Source organism: Hermetia illucens, chromosome 3, assembly GCF_905115235.1.
Source record: "Hermetia illucens chromosome 3, iHerIll2.2.curated.20191125, whole genome shotgun sequence".
In the NCBI taxonomy this organism is placed as follows: Eukaryota; Metazoa; Arthropoda; class Insecta; order Diptera; family Stratiomyidae; genus Hermetia; species Hermetia illucens.
The window spans coordinates 118,642,619-118,664,079 of record NC_051851.1 but is presented as its reverse complement, the minus strand read 5'-3'; the positions used below and the strand labels follow the sequence as shown (position 1 = coordinate 118,664,079).

Here is a 21,461-nt window from a genome sequence, read left to right as displayed (position 1 = left end):
TGTGAGACAAGGGACCAAGGCCGATTTCCATAAGGAATTATTTTCGCCGTTCACGATCTACCGCACTCAGCCATTCAGACAACGAGTGAGTTTGGCCGTCCATGAACGAGGACAATAATTCTTGGACCAGAAAGTGCATCGGAGTAGGCGTGTTCCCTCGGTCCACTAAGCGTTTCCACACAATCCACGTCGATTGGCCCTTTGCACAGTTTCCGCTATTTCCTCACAATCATCGACAGGTTCACAGGATAGCCTCAGGTGATACCTTTGGAAAGCATTCCTGCATAATCTTGTGATGAGGTCCTCTGTCGAGGATCACCGACCAGAGAATGCAATTTAAGTCCTCTCTTCTCTCCGACTTGGACAAACTCCGCGGTTTCAGACGCCACTGGACAACCGTATACTATTGAACTCTGAACAGCCAACCGCGCAGAACTTGCTGCAAGTCCCGCGAAACTGGTATAGAGGACTTCTCTACTCGATATTAGGTCGGGACTCGACACCATTGTTTTTTGCATCGCAGATGAGCCACGAGTAACGCCAATAGATTGGAAGCCTGTAAAGGTTCAAGTTGCTGATAGGGGATAGTTACATTGTGTGGTATTAGTCGGAAACTGGTATTAAGGAATACCAAACTTTCCTCGCTACCTCTATAAATGCAAATTGAGAGATTTCCAATTCCTGGTAAATAATGCAAGGGTTGATGACGACAACTGATGATGTAAATAGGTGCGCAGGATATAATTTTCGCTTAAAATAAGTTAAATTTATTTATTTTTAATGATGTATTATTTGATTTCAGAGAAAAAAAAGTTGAAAAACGTTTTTCTGTATGTTTTCTTGAGCCAAAAACTAAAAATCGGAGGAACTATATATAAGCGCCTTGAAAGCCTATCAGCCAAGGAACACCTTCACAACTTACTTTTCACGAATATGGGGAATTTGAGTAGGACCCTATCCGAGTTAATTTCTTATTTAAGATTAGGCCAGCAGCGAATTAGATACTTCTGGACAAATTAATTAAAAGCGAGAGATAACAGCTAAGGTCTAAGAGGGCTGCTCCCCCAAAGACAATTGGCTTCTTTAGAGCTAAATGGCACTGGATAACACAGTTGAGAAGTGTAGACGTCATAGTTATTAATGAAAAGAGATTAACATAGGAGAGTTTTTTTACACAAAAGAACGAATTTAGGAAATCCATTCCCTTGCTTTTTTCGAGAAACTGATTAGCATCTATTCATTGTCATGTGTCGCATGTTTGCCTATTACGAAATTATTAAATTACATGACAACGTGACAAACATCAAATCAATTTTACGGTCATTGAATGCAAAAGCGCTGCTAATGTATCCTGAGCGTATAATTATGCAGTTTTATGTTGCCAAGTCATGTACGCATTTGTTCAATTTCCGAAAAATATCAGCAGGTCAGGAAGTCATGAGTCCAATTACATGTTTGCATACATAACATTTTCCGCGAAAACAGTGAAGGCTAGCCCATGACCTTCCAGTCGGTGGACAATGCTGGGTGGTAGATGAACTATTTATGCTTCCTCGGATATTATTATATTAACAATTTGAATGATGCCGTGTATGCTGACGAACAGTTTATTACGACCTACGCGAAGTGAATCCTAAAATCAGCCCAGGGGTTAACGCATTCTACAGGTGGCACTGAATACAAGAATGTGACAATGTGGGATTTTTCACAGCAGGGTTGTTTTCTGTAATCTTTTGTGATATTCCAGGTAATTGAACCCATGAATATTTAGCCCATGTTTCCGCTGAAAGAATCCTATTTTCGGTCGCCCAATCAAGAGATACCGAAAGTAAATTTTCTTTCTGTACCAAGCAGTAGAGTGTGAATTACGTATGCATTAGATTGCGTGCGTCACATGCGTGTCACCTTACCTCCACGACATTGTACCTAACAATTGTCGTTCGTTGACGCTTCGTGACTGAAGCAGTGAACTGAAATAAGTCCATAATATGAGCAGAATAGTAATCAATAGTTCCATTCTTCGCGAGTCATCCAATTTAATAGCCATTGATGCGAATGACGACCCGGCACAACAAATCATAGTTGAGCATTGTGCGAGAAATTACCATGCGAAAATTGTTCACCATCCATAATCACTGAATTCATAACATGCTTGGCTTCGGGAGGATGAGAGCGGTCACGTAATGGAAGTGTGTGCACTGAGTGTAAACAAGGTTACATAGAACTTTTGCACAAATAGATTGAGCCGGTCATATCAAAGAGCCATTGGGATTTTTGATTTATAGTTTAGCTATTAGTATTGGGAGTGGAGGATCTGATGCGCTATGACATTCAACAATCGGCAGTTTACGCGAGTTTAGAAAAAAGTATTATATATCCTGGAACAGTATGGATTTAAACAGGCTTCAGTGAAAGCATTTTACCGGAAATAATTTAAAGTGAGACCGAAAATGACGTTAAAGTCCCTGCAAGTATGTATGCTCCCTTGTAATCCACTAACATCAGTTGTAAACAAGAATTTGCTCTACTTTCCTTTGAATATACAGACAAACTTGGATGCTACCTCATGCAGACCAATAAATTATGGAGAGACGTCACATCGAACATACGTACATATATATGTGGTAAATGCAAGCGCTCAATAGGAGTCCATGGCCATGCATCTACTTACACGCATTCAAACAACATTTTCAATATAATGTCGACCGTGCGAACAAAACACCTCACATAATCCAGTCCAGTCCCATCCATTCATCTTCTATAGAATCGTCAGGACATCGAGAGCACATTGAGGTGACCGACGAAAATAACCTCTCTTCCCACAAGCGCTTGCTTCCTCCACATAGTTCCTCCCTCTGATACGTAGCATTTATGAGGGTGGATTTGCATACAAGGAGCACAGAGCTCAGCACCGTCACATAAATCTCATGTGAGCAGCATGGCGTCATATGGTGCCTTTTAGTTCGCAATCTAAGAGGTAAACATTGAAGCAGTCAGATGGACTGTTTACTAGGAAGCGGGAATATATTTCTTTCTATCTAAAGTCCCAGCTCAAACGAGCATTTATATGTGGGAGCATTCACAGCGAATAGAATGGATGCAGCATATTGAACAGGAAGAATGCGAGCTGGTTATTATCTATGTAGCTCGAGGGTTGGTCTAGTAGGTAGTTCGGAACATTGCTTCTGGATCAGACTGTGAGGAATATTTTAAACTGGTACAATGTAGAATTTGCATATAACGGAAACTATTCGCATTTTCTCTACATCTTCGGATTGAATTGCGTAGCAATACAAGCACCGCAATCGCTCCTGTGACTTAATTCTTCTCGTCCTTTTTAAATTGCTGATGTAACTTTGACATTCTTTTTATTTTAAATTATGGGGATGTTTCGAGGCTCAGAAAGTTCCTAGTTCATTACTGCTAAAAACTAGGAACTGTTTTGAGAAAGGTGATTTCAAATTTGGTTGAGTTTGCAAAAGTGACAACAAATGAATGCCCAAGAAGTATCCTGGAATTTGTCAGAAAAACATGTCCACTGAGACAGTAATGAATGTGAAATAGCTCTTTGTTCACCGTTCCAAGCGTCTTAAGTATATCGCCTTCCTTCAACTTCAGCGAAAGTTATAGCAATACTAACCAACTAACTAGGCAAAGTTGATGAATAGGAGACTAGTTTTTTGTTATATTGCACTGCGGTGTTCTGTTAAGCCAGCCGAGAATGAGTGCAGACCCCTTAAAGCAATTGTCTTTTGGGAGCTAATCCATGGAATAGCCAGCAATGAAGTTTTTATCCGTTCTTGAAAAGTGACTTATCGACTACCACTTCCGCCCTTTAATCAACGTGTCTATCGATACCTTTCGAGATTGTGTCCGGCCAAAAGGTACTGATAACACGGTGGAGGTAGCGCGGTGCCGTAGCGCCTTTCAATGACAGCGATGGTCAACTTCAATGTGGTGCTGACATATATGTAACAAGGACTACCTAAACTTTCTAATCCAAGACAAAACAGCGAAGGCGTATTTCGCACTTACGTTGGATAACATTAATTTCGGTGCCATCGTCGGCAGAAACTCAACTGCGAAAATAGACAAATTGATCGACTTTCGCGATATTCTGCCGATTAATGCAGATAAAGAAAGTGCGATGACTAGCCAAACTGAAACCCTTGGCTCCACTGACGTTTGTCTTCAGTTCGATTCTACTTGCCCTATTCTCCAAATCCAGAGCTATTTGGCCAAACTCGGTGAGATAGCAAACAGATTGAAGCTCTTTACGCCTTACACTGCAGCATAGAGAAGGAATATAATCGATGATAAGATGCAACCTTGTCGGACTCCGCCTTATGCGTACATATCTATATAATAAATTCCTCAGAGATTTTACTTCGACGTATCATGTGGCATTCAGCGTCGAAATATGGAGCTCTGATGACAGCTATTAGCTTTTCCGGAATGCCCATACATACTGTTTCCTCTGCCGAAAGTCTTCTGGAAATCGGTAAAGCCCAAGTTACGCCGAGATCCGTATTCCGCATATTGTTTCATTATGGTCCAAGCGGTATGGACGTAGTCAGTGCAGGAGAATATAAAGAAGGAAACAGCATGCTCCTTGTTGATTCAGAGTCCTTAATGGTTTCCTGAATGATTTTATCTATTACTACTCCGATGACAGCAAGCACTTGAATACTCTTCTGATTGTCGTATCAAAGTCGAGTCCCTTCTTTGGAATCTCAGCGATGATCCCCCTCTTTCACCCACTGGGAAACGTCTCCGATAACAGGGATCTACGAATGAGTGGAAGTAACAACACCGTAGAAATTCCAGGGGCAACGATAAACAATTACGCAGCGAGACCTTCAAGGTTTACACTTTTGAACGCATTGATATGAAATGATTTTACGCTTCAAAATGAAAAAAAGACAAATTTTACTTTCTTTTTAAATGCTTTTAATTCCACTATTCCACATTTGAAAAAAAATAAAGCTTTTTTTCCTTATAAAATAAGCCGAAAAAACAACAAACGCAACCGTAGAAATTTCACTTTTGTTTGGAAGAGTAGTCTGTATCCGAATGTTGCGACTATTTCATCCAGAATACGTAGAACTTCACCAGATTTATACAGTTGGGAACCCTGATTAAATGTTTCCTGCACCTCTGAAGCTATTCATTATCATGGAGGAGGAAGCGACCATCAAAGTTTCTAACAAAACACACACTACGATGTACTTCCCAAAATTTTCTGCGAACTTCAGTATACCCCTCGGTAAATCATAACCTAGTTCAATCTCTGTAGCATTTCCTCGAACTCCAGGTCCATATACGGCATATCTCCACAGAAAATCATTTCCGGAAAGCATTGTAGGAACCTAGGGGGGATATTTCCCCGATATTATTCAATGATTTTACAGTTCGATGCATTATTGTCTTACAGTTGTAATTACGTAAATGGAGGTACGAATTAGGTTGACGTTCATTTTTCTTGCTGGGCCAATATTTTCATTACACTCGGTTATGTTCATTTTCTTTGCCTTCTTTGGGTGGGAACAAATATGTTGGTCTTTCCTTTGTATCGTTTCATACGTGTTTAAATGTATGCTCTTCAACCTCGTCTCTCCTAAACCAATTTTTCGCACTGTGCTACATCACATTCCACGATGTAAATGGTATGACACATAATACAACAACAGCAGAAGTGGTAACATTGTCTTTTCGCTTGAACCTGAGTGCGATCCAATAAAAGTTATATTTAGTACCTTTTTATTATATTTTCATTGTCAAACGGCAATCAACGCCTGCAATAAAATTCAGACACAACACGCGCCGTGCTTGAGGCCCTTGTTTCGCATATCCAGAAGACGACTACTAAATCTACCACTGATCGCAATGTGGGCAATCTGATTGCTTGTCTGTTGAAAACCAACGGACCAACAAATTCGTGTGTCGCCAATGATGAGGTGATGGAAGTTTCAAGAAGCCGAAAGCCTATGTTCATTGCCGTTATGGTCCCAACCAGTGTTCCTTCATCACATGTCCGATTAAGGTATTATCAGAGCATTGGCGTTTTACACCACAGGAAGCGTCTTCTGGAGCACATTGAGTTACTCATAGAAAGGTTCTTCACTTCTGTATCAGAAATATCAGCTGGTGCATAGACCTGCGGTATTGAAATGCTCCTAATCTCCCATCTTTCAATAAAATTCGACGCCAGGTTCACTCTTGCTTCGACAGGCTTTCCAGAGTCCCACCATATTACGTCGTACAACCTGATAAGGTCAAGTCAGCATAGCTAAAATACGACAGGGCGCCAGCAAAGCAAAGGGTTGTAGCCGAGAAATCAGGTTGCCTCCGTGGCATGATAGCTGCGTTTGAAGCTTAATAACATTTGGACACTACAAGTTCGATAGCCCAGAAATCTCTGGCCCTTTGGTTGCCTTTTACGTTAAGTAGGGAATACTTCATCTTCTTGTTTTTCTTCAGCCTTCAGCCGAAGACGCCTCTCTCGCAACTTTTCCACGATCGGTGCAACCCCATAAAGATCGCGGATTTCCTCATTTCGATCAAAACGTGCCACCCCTAGGTAGGGAATACTTCATATGGACTCTAAATTCCCTAGCTCACAGGAAGCCACCAATAAATTTTGATCCTCGTGTGTATCAGCATGTTATGGTGAATAGTCATTTCATCTATAGAGAATCTTATTCTCAACTTCCTTACAGGACCATCGAAAAGCCTATGGCCGCCTACAAGTTCATTCGTGATGAAAAACTTTAGCAAAAGCATTGCTATTTGTTAAATGTAATATGGTAAAATTCCTTTTATAACGGCGTACATTACGTTGCGCTTCTGCAAGCTCCTTACTTTGCACTTCCATATTTCTGCAATCTGCATCTTGCGAACTTATTTTGGGCAATCTCTGATCGCCTACGAGCGGAAGCAGAAAATACACGCAGGCAAAGGAAAGGCATCAGGAGATCATATTTCTGCGTCCTTTTGAAGCAGACGTAAGCACGTCTCGCTGCTGGTTTCCGACTTGTTTTTTAGTTTTAAATAAATGGTACAACAAACGGAGTAGAGTAACACGAGTACAAACGATATTTACAATGCAACCGTAACCTTGTTTTCAAATGGGAGAAGGGATGAGGCCCCAGGACCAATCTGCACGCCATAATAATAGCGAAGCATTTTGGGCACAAGAGAGCAAAACACAAGAGATTCGTGTGGGAAACCTGGAAAAGACTAAGAGTGCAAACGTTATAATTCACGTCCAAGTAGCCTCCGAGAGCATTGAGCAGTCCATCCAGTTACAAAGCACGAACCGGATGCAAGCGCCCATCAAAGTTCGTCAGTGTTTTAGAGATACCATTCAAGGAAAACTAGCCGACCAGGAAAAGATGAATAGGAAAGCTTCAAGGTATTGGGTATTGGGACAAAAGAAATGGAAAGGAGGACCATGAGTATCTGTTAACTCGTGGGACGAACAAGGGCCGAAGTAAGACATTTTAGAAGCTCTGCTAAGATCATCAACATAATGGAGGTTGAAACGAAGCTTCCTAGCAAACGTCTTCCCTTGATCCTGGTAACACTCGATTGTTATTCAAGATTAACTTTCAAATTAATAAATGGGTTTCGGAGGGGAAGTTTTCAATGAATAACATACCATATAACATTTGCTCACATTCAATGCTAACATATTCCGAGATTTACATCATACACACACATCATCACAATCACAATGGCATCTTAAGGAATCATATCCTGAACTGCATGTAGGTCCTCATAGAAGGCATCTTTCTTCTCTATTTTAAAAAACTACATTTGCGAGTAGCATTGCAGAATTGTGATTCTAATTACCCCGCGATCTTGCAATCAACATCCTGTCAGAAACGGGCTCCAAGGTCAACAGAACGCCTTTTGTGGTGGCCTTCAGTCACTGTCCGACACAGGATTCGGGTCCACTACCGCTAAACTTTCCAAAATACAAGAGCATAGTCCCACACACACTTCATTTTGGCCCAGATACTTATATAGGAAGAATCCTTACTCAAGTTGGGGAGAAATTACGAAAAACGGAGTATTTTCGGGCCCCCGATATCTTTGTCGAGGAGATTGCAAACTTTTCGGAAACCAATCATAAACAGCTTTCGACAGCTCAAGGTCGTAGCTGTGGGGTCGATCACAATCTCGATTGAATCTCTGTTTGCGTTTTATTAGAAAGTTTAGAAATGTATAAGCCACGGATGTCTATCCCTTTTAGTTACGACAAGCAGGAAATATGTACTTTGAGTGTATTCTTAAACCCCAGCTGTGTGGATTGAGATCGTTTTATTAAAATAAAATTCAAAATATGGAAAGCGATCCATAAATTTAATGATATTGTATTCGAGAGAATTTTTGCACATTATAAAGGGACAAATAATAGTAGTAGGCTGACATTTGTAGAGAACGGACGTGTCTACAAATTGATATTATTAATAAAAATAATTTAAAATTGAAATTAAATTAACTTTTATCAAGAATATAAAAAGATATTTATATTACTTAATTAATAATATATAATTTAAAACTTAATTGAAACTAATTTACTTTTGAGTTATTATCTAAGTTACTTTTCCTTAAAAAGTTTTGAGAAAAAATTCGCGAGCCGCCGGCGGGTGGCGGACCAGACCGGCCCCCCACCATAAGGCTTAGGGGCACTCGGATCGGTCGTGGAGTCCGCAACGAGGAGGATCCAGACATGAAAATAGCCAAAGTGAGGATAGCCAATCTTGAAAGGAGAAATGGCGAGCTGGCGAAGACACTCGAAGATTTCAAAAAGCAAATGACAACATTGATAAAAAAAAATGAAAAGCTTACAGAGCAGCTAATGGCTGGGGAGGCGGGCCCGCCGTCTCCAAAGGTAGCCAGAAAAAAGGTTAAGCTATCTTCGACTACTTTTGCAATCATGGAGGAACCGGGCTGCCTTGAGGGTGAACAAGTTCTCGACAGCGAATCTGTCCGTATGGAGGACATAGAGAGCAGTAAAGCAGGCGATACGAGAGTCGGCGACAACGGTGGCGATGGAAATGTCCCAGAAGAGGATGCTAACCAGGCAAGTTGCAATAGTGAAGATGGAAAATTGGGTGAGTTTTTGGTCTATGTTTCCAAAAAATTAAAGAAAAAAAACAAAACTCAAGAAAAAATATTAAATAATGTTAAAAATAATGCAAGTACGAGTGAAAATTTAAAAAATGGTCCGACTGGGGATACAATTAGCACCCGAAATAAAGAAAAGGGGGAAAGGGTGCCCCCCATTAATGTTTACAAATTAGGTGGTAGAGATTTAGCCACTCTACTTAATAGGAGCGCGGGGCTCTCAAATTTTGTTATTAAAAAGACGGGGGCCGAGAGAGTCCAAGTCAAATGCAATAAAATTGCAAATTACAAAAAAGCACGGGAGGTGCTCGAGCGAGTGAAGGCTCCTCACTTCACCTACACTCCAAAAGAAGAGAAGGTGCAAACCTTCCTTCTGAAAGGCTTGGATGCGGAGGAAGAGCCCGATGAGGTGCTCAAAATGCTCCGGGAGACGGGAACTGAGGTTAAGTTCCTCTCAGTGTCACGGTTTAGTACGAGGAGGTCCGTTTTGGAAAAACAAATCCTGCCGCACTTCCTCGTGCAGATAAGCCCGGAGAGCCGGAGAAGCGATCTGATCGGCATCAGGTCGCTTAATTACCAGGCCATTCGTTTTGAGCGCCTGCTAAGGGGCGAAATAGTCCAGTGTCGAAGATGCCAGCGCTATGGTCACTCGGCAGTGAACTGTCAAATGACCTTACGATGTGTAAAGTGCGGGAAAGACCATACCGCAGCTGAATGTTCGCTGACTGAAGCAGATGGCAAGGAAAAAACTTTCTGTGTTAACTGCGGAAGCGGAGGGCATCCGGCTTCGTACCGTGGATGTCCTGCATACCGCAATGTTAAGGTCACAAGGCAGCAAGCACCGAGATCGGCCCAAAAAACGAAGGTGTCAGCGGCGTTGGATGGTACCGTCCCTTCGGCACCAATCGTCTCGGGGATCCCATTTGCAGAAGTAGTTCGACAAGGGGGAGCTAAGAAGCCCCAACAAGATGCAAGTGGCGGGATGAACACTATCCTCAATAAAATACTAACCATGTGTGAAAACATGCAGCATACGCTACACGTACACAATACAAAAATAAATAGCATACCAGAATATTTACACAAACAGCATGCCCGCTGCTAGGTCTGCAGTGACAGCGGTACCACTGGATGGTCTCCGGATCATCGCGATTAATGTGAATTCCATCGTAGGAATCCACCGAAGAGCGGAGCTCCTTGATTTCGCTGTCAGACAACAGCCTGACATAGTCTTGATTTCAGAAACCCACCTCAATCCGAGGCATTCGATAACATTCAAGGATTTTGAATTCGTGAGGAACGATATACGAAATTGTGATGGGGGAGGTGGTACCGGAATACTTGTGGGTCGCCATTATCGTTTCAGGCATATTAATAGGCCTGAATTTGAAACCTTTGAGTGTATCGAAGTCTCATGTATTCTTTTTTCACTGCCTAGAGGAGGGAATTTATACATTCTGTCAGTCTATGCAGTGGGAAACAACCGAGCCAAGTTCAGGGAGGAATTCCATTCTCTGTTTACGATACTCGAACTGAATAGGCTGCATAATTACTATATTATAGCTGGCGACTTGAATGCTAAGCATACGTCGTGGCTAAACGCCACAAACAATCCCAGAGGGGTATTCCTCAAATCTTGGATAGAGCAATACCAGATAGAGTATAAATGCGAATTATATGGGTCAGAGAGTCCAACCTGGCCCAGGGCAAATTCCTATCTGGATTTGTGCATTGCTGACGCGCGCTTGAACTTTAATTTTAGGAATCCTCAACGGAAACTACAGACTCTTCCTTACGATAGCGATCATAACGCTATTCTTATTGAAGTTCTGTTTGATGGACGAAGAGTTCGCCTTCTGCCGATGGACAGTGGCGTCCACAGGCTGAACTTTAAACAAACAAATTGGAAGAAACTCCAAGAGAGGTTTATTCGGGGATATCGAGAGGAATGCCCACCTCTTGATGGGGAAAACGATAGTACAATTGCACCAGGTGACAGGAACTTGAGCAACGAGGAAATACTTCAGTATCTTCTCAAGCTGGAGAACTTGACGCTGGAAACAATTGAACAAGTCGTCCCTAAAATTAAGCCTCGCAATAATATGGAAGGATATGAAACTGCAGCCATAAAACGGTTGAAAAAAGTGAAAAGCCTTCTGCTCACTCGCGTCAACAAAATCGATCGGAGATATGGGGACTATCATCATCCCATATTGGTTGAGTTCAAATCACTTCTAAAGATCGCGCGGGATCTTATCCGTCAACATTACGTAAATGAAGTGAACTCCCAGTGGCGGGAGAAGTTAAAGGGTATTTCACCAAGCGATCCAGATTCCATGTTTACTAAGATAAATACGTTATTCCGGAAGAAGTCACGAATAACTGTGCCGAGAATTAAAGCCGGTGGCAACGAGATACAACACCTTATTGACTCAGGTATAGACACGAATAGTGTAACTGCTGATGCGCAAGGCAATTACATCGTGATGGATGATGCTCTGAAGCTCGAACTTATAGGGGAGCACTTTGAATCGGTGCATCGGCCCAGAACGGACTTAGAGCCAACGCGACTTTCAGAAATTTTAGAACGAGATGTCCACAATTTCAAATATACCCTGAACGGCACCACAGTTCTCCAATTTAGCTCTGCGTTGCAGGCTGATCTCATACCGAGTGATAATCTGCTTGATTACTTTGTCTCATGTGTTGAGTTAACTTCCATATTCAGAAGAGTAAACAATAAGAGATCATCCGGTATGGATGGCATTCCCAACGTGGTCCTCAGGCATTTACCAGACATTGCCATTCGTAATTATTGCATTTTGTTCAATAATTTATTGAACAATTCCTTCTTTCCAGGACAATGGAAGAAAGCCCGAGTATTCCCGATTTTAAAGAGAGGGAAGGATTCATCCAGCCCTCAAAGCTACCGCTCAATCAGTTTGCTGCCTAACATCAGCAAGGTGTTTGAGGTTTTGGTATTGAAAGCCTTGAACGGGCATATCAAGAAGAAGGAATTATTGCCGAACGCGCAATTCGGATTTCGATCTGGACATTCGACAATACATGCAATAACGAAGGTAACGTCTGATATTTGCTGGCGGATTAACAATGGTGAGTGCGTAGGCGCTTGCCTTATAGACATGGAGAAAGCCTGTGATACCGTCTGGTTGGATGGACTGATTTTCAGGCTCCTGAAGAATGAGTTTCCCAGTCACCTCGTAGCGATGATGTGTAGTATGCTGTATTGCAAGTGCTTTGTTATTACGGACGGAAATCTCACTACTAACAGAGAATTTCATGTTCTGAATGGATTACAGCAAGGGACAGTGACTGCGCCTACACTTTTTGCGGTATTTGCCGGCGAATTGCTCAATTCTTTCGATTTTAATAAATCTCCTAAAAGGTCGTTGGTTGCCTTTGCTGACGATCTGATAGCCTACACGGCGCACAAGAAGGTAACTGAGGTGCAAGTTGAACTTCAGAAGATGTTCAATGATATTAAGTTCTTCACGAACAGTTGGCGGATGAAAATCAATGCGCAAAAGTGTGAAACGATTCTGTTTCGAAATTCCTTGGCGTATGCCAGTAGGAACTTGAAAAGGAATTGGAGAGATTTCCACAGATTTCCACAGATTTCCCGACACAGTTATCGTCAGATTGATTCGGAATCATATAGTGCGATCTGCTTCGCATGGTGAGAACCCTTGGGTTTCGCAGCCGTTCTACCCAAATGATGGGTATTTCGAGAAAACTCTCACGACAGGCTTCATTCCTCCCGAAGCGTTCGTGTATCTTGACAGGAATGGTCTAATTCTTGATTCTGCCGGTGATCCGGTTATGTATCATATACATAGGCGGGCCATGGACAAAAGGATAGAATACCCCCCGAATTTGACAGTGGGGGCTCCGGGATTCGACTGGAGATACTCCAGAGCGAGAGCAATTGACATTAAGCGGGATGAAAAACAGAAATCTTGGTACTGGTGGCTGCGGGATGCCGGTTAGCGGTGGCCGTGCTCAGTCCTGCCATTTGTTTCTTGGTGGGGCTTTGTAAATATGTATACATTGAACGGGTGCTGATTTTGTCTCCAGTTGTAACTTATAAATACATACGTTATTATTCTTTGTTTTTTTTGTATGGATGTTATTTTAAAAAAAAAAAGAAAAAATGTGTAATATAAAATCTATAATTATGATAGTTTTAAGAACAATAATTTAAGTTAAAAGTGTCTTTTGAAGCGATCAAATATTTATTATTACTTTTTATATTTCTTTATTTGCCACTAAGGCCAAGTGAATTCTGTCGGGTTTTTGACCATTTCCCGACAACTTATTGTAAAATTAGATTTTCATTTCTTACTGTTTCCCTTCTCTGTCTGTAAATCGTTATTCAAAAATTTTGAGAGCCCACAGTGGCCATTAGATTTAAGTTATTTTTGTTATTTTAAAAGATTGTTTTTTATTGTTCATTTTTCCAGTCTATATACTATTGTTACCTATTTCTTAAAAATAAAAATGATTTTAAAAAACAAAAACAAAGGGACAAATAATGAAGTAGAAACCCAAATCTCTTGCTGAGTTAGACAAAGCAATCTAAGAAGTACGGCATAATAAAATTGAGCCATCCCTTTTTCAGAATTCAGTCAATTCGATGCCCGATAGAGTTCAAGTATCCGTCAAAAATGAAGTAAGCCCCAAAAGATCAAAAAGTTATATTAGGAATCACCATTTACTATACAATAAGAAATACTTGCATGGAAAATATCGCTGTGATATATGTGGATACTATAAAATGCATGAAAAATGTAAACAAAAACATTTTTCCGAAAATTCATGTTCACTTTTACATATTTTTAACAGTAATTACGCATTTTCTTTAATTTCCATACAAAAGCATCGAAAGCAGCGAAATATCAGATATAATTTTTTTCAGATTTGAACATTCTTATGTCCTCCACTGTATATCATATATGGTTGTCACTCACCACCTGGTGTGGCGTGGCACCCAGTCACACTGACGACTTCTAAAACAATGGCTCTGCCTCTCGAATAAAAACGAGAAATGAGCTTTTCCTTTCGGACAGTATACATGGTCTTTCAGGCGTGTGTTTGCGATCCTAAGGGCTGCAACCTGAATGGTTGACGAGCGGTTGAAGAGCAGGGGCATCGCAATCTGTAGCGGTAGACAAGCTGCATTGAGGTCGTTGAGCAATCCTTTTGATCACTTCAAAAATCGTTCAGGAATGCAGAAATCGATTGAGCTCTGTTTCTAGATTAAATAATGTTAATATTAAAGGAAGAAGACTCATAGCCATAAGAAGACCTCCTTTCACCTTCACTTTTTTGACTTTTTCAAAAGAAATATGATAAAACTGGTCGCGCTTCGAGCAATTTCTCTAAAAACAATATTATTTAAAATTAAGAGTAAGAAAAAAAATTGTTCAGTTAGAGTTAAAATTAGTTACATCCTTCTCTTAACGTTACACATTCGAAATTGAAATAAATAAAACAAATTTCAAGGTCAAATTTAGTAAATTTTAACTGGCCAGGACCAAAGTGCTAACCCCCTACGCCCAGAGGTCGAGCTGATGAAACGAAATGATAATTTTATGCGGAAATTATATAATTAAACAACAGCTTTTGTGGGGAGTTTACCTTCAGATGAGTTAATTAAAGGGAAATAAATGTAATTTATGCCGTGGTAAATTGCCTGAATGTCCGGAGAGGAGATTTAATTGTAGCTCGTTATGGTATTCCGTATCGCCTGCCTCCCATTAAGAAGAGTATGGGCTAATTACTAGGGTAAGCCTGAAAATGAGATTTATAATAGTTTCCATATGCTTTAAAGACGATTTGCTTGGGAGAAGTAGGGAGAAAGCCACTGTACTATGTAATGCAATTTGGTGGAATGGGTCTTCCACCAGTTGAAAGATTTCCTTTAAATGATAGCCTACTAGTCAACTTTGAATAAAGTCTTCCTCGAATGTCAAATCAGTGTTGCGAGGTCGCCGAATTTAAGATTATATTGCACCATCGTGTAATACATGTCCTAATATAAATGGAGGCACAATTTTCAATATTAAGCCATGACCAAAAACATATTTTCTCTTTTTCGGTGAACATTAGAAACAAAAGAGTTACATATTTAATTAACTGCTGAGAGTTAGAAGAAAATATATATATTAGCTACAGCATGCATGTACTTCGAGTAGAGTGGCGTATAGAGCGCTATAACAATAGGGAGCAATGGTCAGGTAAGTAGACGGCATTACAAATAGAGGTTAAAAGGAGGAGGAGGAGGTTTCATCCAGGTAGGCTCTAGGGTTACAAAAAAGGAAGAGGAAAAATGACAAGAAGAAAGAGCACGCCGCGAAAATAGAAAAAGTCAAGTCCGATTATACAAATGGTAGAACAACATAAGAAAAGGCGAAGAAGGGCTAGACCACTAGGTTGTTTTTAAATCGCTTTTTGGTGAAGTCATGGCGAGAGGAATCTTGACTGTGTTGCGAAAAGAGAGAATTGCAAGAGGTCATTAAGGGAAAATGAAGATGGCTTCATCGCCGCAAACTCAGGAGGTTGAAAGCTGACCTAGTGCTAATCAGTGGACAGTACCGGAAGAAGGATCCACCCTCATGTCACCTCGTTTTATCAGGTACAGTGGGTTCGAGATGGAAACAGATTTCGGGTTGGGACTCCAACTTAGGATATGGGTTTTTCGTGAATGCGGTTTGATGTTCTGGAAGATACCGTCTTGGATACGGTAGATAGCATCCTGATCAGGGCTGCAGTGGGAAACGGATTCTGTAAGTAGTAGCGAGAACGAAACACACCGTTTTGAGAACTGGATTTCCGCCGTTCCGATGCCTAGGTTGCGAAGAAAACATTCCGACGAAACTAAGAGTAGCAGTTCTGGAAGAAGTCTTTCTAGCGACCATCAACATATTGCTTCTGAAAGGAGACAGGTCATTAATCATTCGATAAATTAGAATGTATATCATAATGTTTTCATTCATTCGAGAGCAGTATGTACTATTGACACCTTCTGTTTATTGTAAAGTGTTATTTCCGAGTTATCACAATCTCGGCAGATGCCGGATTTTACCTAATACTAGCACTAAGTGCCAAGCATTTAGGCTCGGACGATCCTACCTACTTAAAAACTAAAGGGGCACTGGTGGTGGTGGCCGGTGGTAGGTCAGTGGGAGAATCCGTCGAGTACTCCCCGCAACATCGAGCACGTATGCAGAATGGTGTACTTCTGCATGGTTTGAACCAGACTGTGCGAAAGTCCCCGGACATCAAGGGAAGCCGTCAGGGATTTAGGTACAATACCTGTAGCTGACAATATTATGGGAACTACAACCAAATTTCGACGCCAAATTTCTTTAATTTCCCGAGCCAATGGCTCATAGTTCACCTTCTTCTCCACGTATTTCCGTTCAATGTTGCTATTATGGGGGATAGCAACATCAATAATATACGCGGAGCGACCCGTCTTTTCAACTAACAGTACGTCAGGCTTGTTGTGCTGTGTATTATTATTATTATAAGGAAGGTGTTCATCATTCTCTGTTAAGTTTTGCTTTGGGGGTGTCAGCTCGTTTTTCCAGGGCGAAATAGTAATACACAGATAGGTAGCTATTGGGTCAGATCGAGATCTACCCTGAAACTGATTTTCAATTCTGATATCTTCTAGGCTATGAAGCATGACGATGAACAAGATTTATCAGTAGATTTTGGTAACTTTTCATATTCTCCTAACCTCCTCCTAATTTCAAGATTTTTGCGTAATCAAGCATTAAACAGGCCTTGATTGGTTTCGTTATATGGCTGTTGACATATTACCTTTTTCTTGTATCCTCTGTAAGAATTAAGGCCTATGGCCTTCTGTACTGTGGCTATAGCAACTCAGAACTATGCGCACCATCCTTAATATATCGCAAGTTAGCACCTCACTATTATGCGGGGATTGACGCGTAACTCGCTAACACGCTATCCTGGAGTAGTGAGTTCCATTGCTTGGCATAATTCAAAATACATTGGTCCCCTTTTTTCAATGTGTGACCTATCCATTGTTATTATCGCCCTCTCATCTAGACATCCACGATTATTTGGCCTTTTTCTCCTTTTTTTCAGCCTTTGTCCTGTTCACAAACGGGGTCGGCTCGTCGTGATCGATCTCGCCATTTAGCTCTTTTGAATGACCGATCTGGGTGCAATCTCGAGGTTTTTAAATTCCCATCTAGCGTATCAAGCCACCGCCGATGTTCAGACTAATCTTGGTAAGCGAATTCTCGTTAGCACGAATTAAATGGCCATACCATCCAAGACGCCTCTCTCGCAAATTTTCCACGATTAGTGCAACCTCATAACGAGCGCGGATATCCTCATTTAGGATGTGATCAAAACATGTCACGCCACTCGTCCTACGCAACATATTCGTCTCCATTACCGCAACACGCCGTCCATTGTCTTTTATAGTCGGCCAATACTCAGAACCATAAAGAGCGACAGGACGACATTGCGGTAAATTTTCGATTTGAGACGTTCATTAATTGTGTTGTGGAACGCCACTTCATCCAGGTTGTGTTAATGCGTGAATCAATTTCAGAATGCAGTTCTCCATTAACTGATAGTGTTGACCCGAGATATTTAAATCGCTCAGTTCTGGGCAGATCACTGCTGCTGACAGTGATTGTGCCTGTTTCATGGGGATCGGTCATCAAAAATTCAGTTTTATTTAGATTCAATCTGAGACCGTGTTGCTTGAGGCGATCGTTCGATTTTTGGACAAGTTGCTCGAGATCATTTTTGCTATTAGATGCTAGGAAAACATCATCTGCATAAATGATAATGCTATTATCATTTCCATAAAGCAGTGTGTAGGGCGCTGGACGTTGGATATCTCGTGCCACGGTGCCCGTAACAAAAACAAAGAGGAGTGGTGAGAGGGCGCTTCCTCGATGAACACCAACAGAGACACGAAGCGGTTTTGATACACCCGCCATACTTCGAATTTTACTTTTCGGATCGTGGTAGAGCAATCGACAGCAATCGATGGCCGATGCTGAGGTGCTATGGTCTCATAGGGAACGGCTTTGCAATCAGTGACAGTGGTAAAATGTCGGCGTCTTATGAGAATATAGTCGATTTGCGTTTTACTGTTAACAATATATCGGCAAACCTCTCCATTTGTTATTCTCTCATTCCATAGTACCCCCATGACACGATGCATACATGACTTAATGAAAGCTGACGATCACTTGCCATGTACGGCTTCCACATAGCAGCACAGAGATACCATTGGTGGAGGGGCAACCTTAATTTGATGAAAACTTTGAAATAGTTTCCAGATTTTGAACACAACAGCGAGACCTAATACTATTAAGCTTAGGGTGGAATCACGTGAGGTGTCTACCCATCAATGCAAATAGAAAGAGTGCAATGACAATTCAGGCCCAAAACGTTGGTTTTGTTAGTGTTTATCTTCAGTCCAGCTTAAGGTAAGGTGGCGTAGTCTACCGAACAATTTCACGTGCTTGTGCCATACCAGCATTAAAAAATTACTATAGCGAGAAGAAAGAAAATTCGTCACAAGACCCTGGCGATCTTCGCATCAAACCTCAAATTTCTTTGAAAGTTTCCCTCGATGCAACAAGTGACATATAAAGCCGTCATATATCGTTCTGAAAAGTTTCGCGAAAACGGGCAGTTTATATCCGCATGTGCCGGTTTCCCATATCATGCGCGTAAAGTAAAATTCCACCAGATAGAATACGATTCAGTATCTTGGTTAAGGTCTGTTGATGGCGGCCCAGGGCTCTTCGATATGATCGGGTGGGTTGTTCAGAGTTTGTGTCTTCTGCGCAGTAAGAAAGTCTATTTACAGCTTGACGTCAGTTGGACGCGAAGACGGTCTGCATTGAATAAAGTTCACTACTTCGTTAAAAGCAGACGCAATAGCGGCATGTAAGCGTGGATAACGGATGGATGATGAGCTCTTTGGAGACCAATTTCAGCACATTTCTTAACACACACATTCAGATGACAACTCTTGAATCTATTACAGATCGCGATATGGTTGACCTGATCATATTTTCGCAACCGGTCAGCAGCAACTGACCCTCTAGTAAGTTTTGCGCTCGAATAATGCGCCACCTGACGAGACAACCAAAATTCCAGAAATCTATGAAGCATTTACGATCATTAGTACGGTAGCCAAGACCATACCTCCTTATGACATTGCCGAGCAAAATGTTGTCAGAGCCCACTTTGGAAATCAGCAGCAAACAAATTTGATCTTTCTCCCTAGAGTCTCACCATTTCACATTTTAACACACAGAATGTCCAACTTATATATATCATGGGAATTTTCACACAAATTAGAGGAAGTAGAGAGATGATAAATATCGATTTCAGTATATTCTAAGTTCAGGAAACTAATTTTTCCGTCTGTCTGTTTGGAGTTCCTTTTCCCTTATGACCCGTTATTAGTGACTCATATGCTTTTTTTAGAAAAGACACAACTAAGCATATATTTGTGATAATCCAATTGATTCAGGAATTGACGCACTTAGCCTAGCCATTTTTGTAGTGAATTTGGCAGCCAGTCTTATATGTGGCAAGAAAAAGAAAAAAATCCTTTGTTGGCTACAATTATCTGTTCCAGGAATCAACCCCGTGATGTTATTTACATAGCATGCTGACCCCAATCCCAGGTAAATGACTAGTGTTTGCCGCAACGTACTTTGTACTACCCTCAGTAAAACAAAGTTCAAATGCTGAGCTTAGGGGAAGAGATAAATAAAGTACCGTTGAAGTTATTCCACTACGCTAAATCCTACCTGATCTCTTTTGGTGACGGGTTCCAAGAGCAAATGTATACAATGTCGTTAAAAAGAAAATTATGTTCAAATAAAGGTTCGTGAGAAGGAACGCTTCGAACAAAAGGGTCTCAAAAATAAAACATTGGGAAAAGAAAGCAATCGCTGTCACCCGAGCGGTCCATTAACATATGAAGATCTCAACGATAAACTAGGCACTCCAGATAAAGAGAGAAATCTGTATCAACTTGTCGACACCATCACAAACAGGATATCGAACCGTTCCCCTACTTTGCTTACCGATCGACAAGCCCGGACAAGAAAATGAAGAATTTGTTCATCCTCCACTACCACAAGCATTGCTGACAGTTGGAACAATTCGACCTGTTAGTGCAGCTGAAGTCGAGCAAGCAATAAAATAAATGAAATTAGGGAAAGGAACAGGATGAAACCGGATCTGAGTTCTGGAAACCGAAGAGCTGAAAACTAACACTGTGGCTCAGCGATTTTCCCAATCGGGTTATTGGGGAAGGTACAATACCATCTGAGTAGCAAGGAAGTACCACAATTCCAATATGGAGGTAAAGGTAATTCAGCAGAATGTTCAAATTACCGTCCGATCCAGTTCCTTGAACACATTCTTGGCAACCATATTCGCAGAAATCGTTCAAATCGTGAATCAGGGTAGCGTTTGTCAAGAACTGCGGAACTACTGACACAATACACACTGCGCAATAACTCATGGAGCAACATTGTGAGAAATATCGCCTTGTATACACTGCAGTTCTGGATCTGGAGAAAACGTTTGACAGTGTGCCACATGAACTCATCTCGCATGCTCTACGACAAAACCTGGTACCAAGGGTACTCGCGCTCTGACTTTAATTGCTCTACCACGATCCCAGGGGCTTCGTCTGTCGTCCAATGTGCCGGCAATCGATGTTCATTATTTATGCGCCCTCTCTCCATTTCTCTTCGTTTCTGTTATGAACACTGCCACAAGGGATATCTAACGTCCAGCGCCCTATACACTACTTTATGCGGATGATCTTTTGCTGGTGTCTCATAGCAAAAATTAATTTGAGCAACTTTTTAAAAAATGGAATGATCGCCTAAGTGACACGGTCTCAAATTAAATTTGACTGACAGGCAATGAAAGGCGTCTTGCGGCAATCGAGATGAGGACGTTGCGTTGGACTAGTGGCGTGACACCCCTTGATCTCAACCGAAATGAGAATATTCGCAATCGATATGGAGCTGCAATGATCATGGGAAAAATTGGGAGAGAGGCGTCTTTGTTTGTATGGTCGTGTGATGAGTGCTAACGAGAATTCAGTTGCCAAGATTGGTCTGAACATCGAAGTCGATGGTAAGCGACCAAAAAGCTGGCGAAACAACGGTGGCTTGATATGCTGGATGGTGAGTTGAAGGCCTCGCGACTGCGTCCACATCATGCCTGATAAAATAAAATGGCGCAACCGATCACGACGATCCGACGCG

General features: G+C 41.4%; 1 protein-coding gene across 4 annotated transcripts in view; it reads right to left on the bottom strand.

Annotated features, from left to right (window-relative positions):
• Nucleotides 1-21,461, bottom strand: part of LOC119651235 (leucine-rich repeat-containing G-protein coupled receptor 5) — a 232,812-nt gene that overhangs the window by 107,381 nt on the left and 103,970 nt on the right. The gene's annotated exons all lie outside the window — the stretch shown is intronic.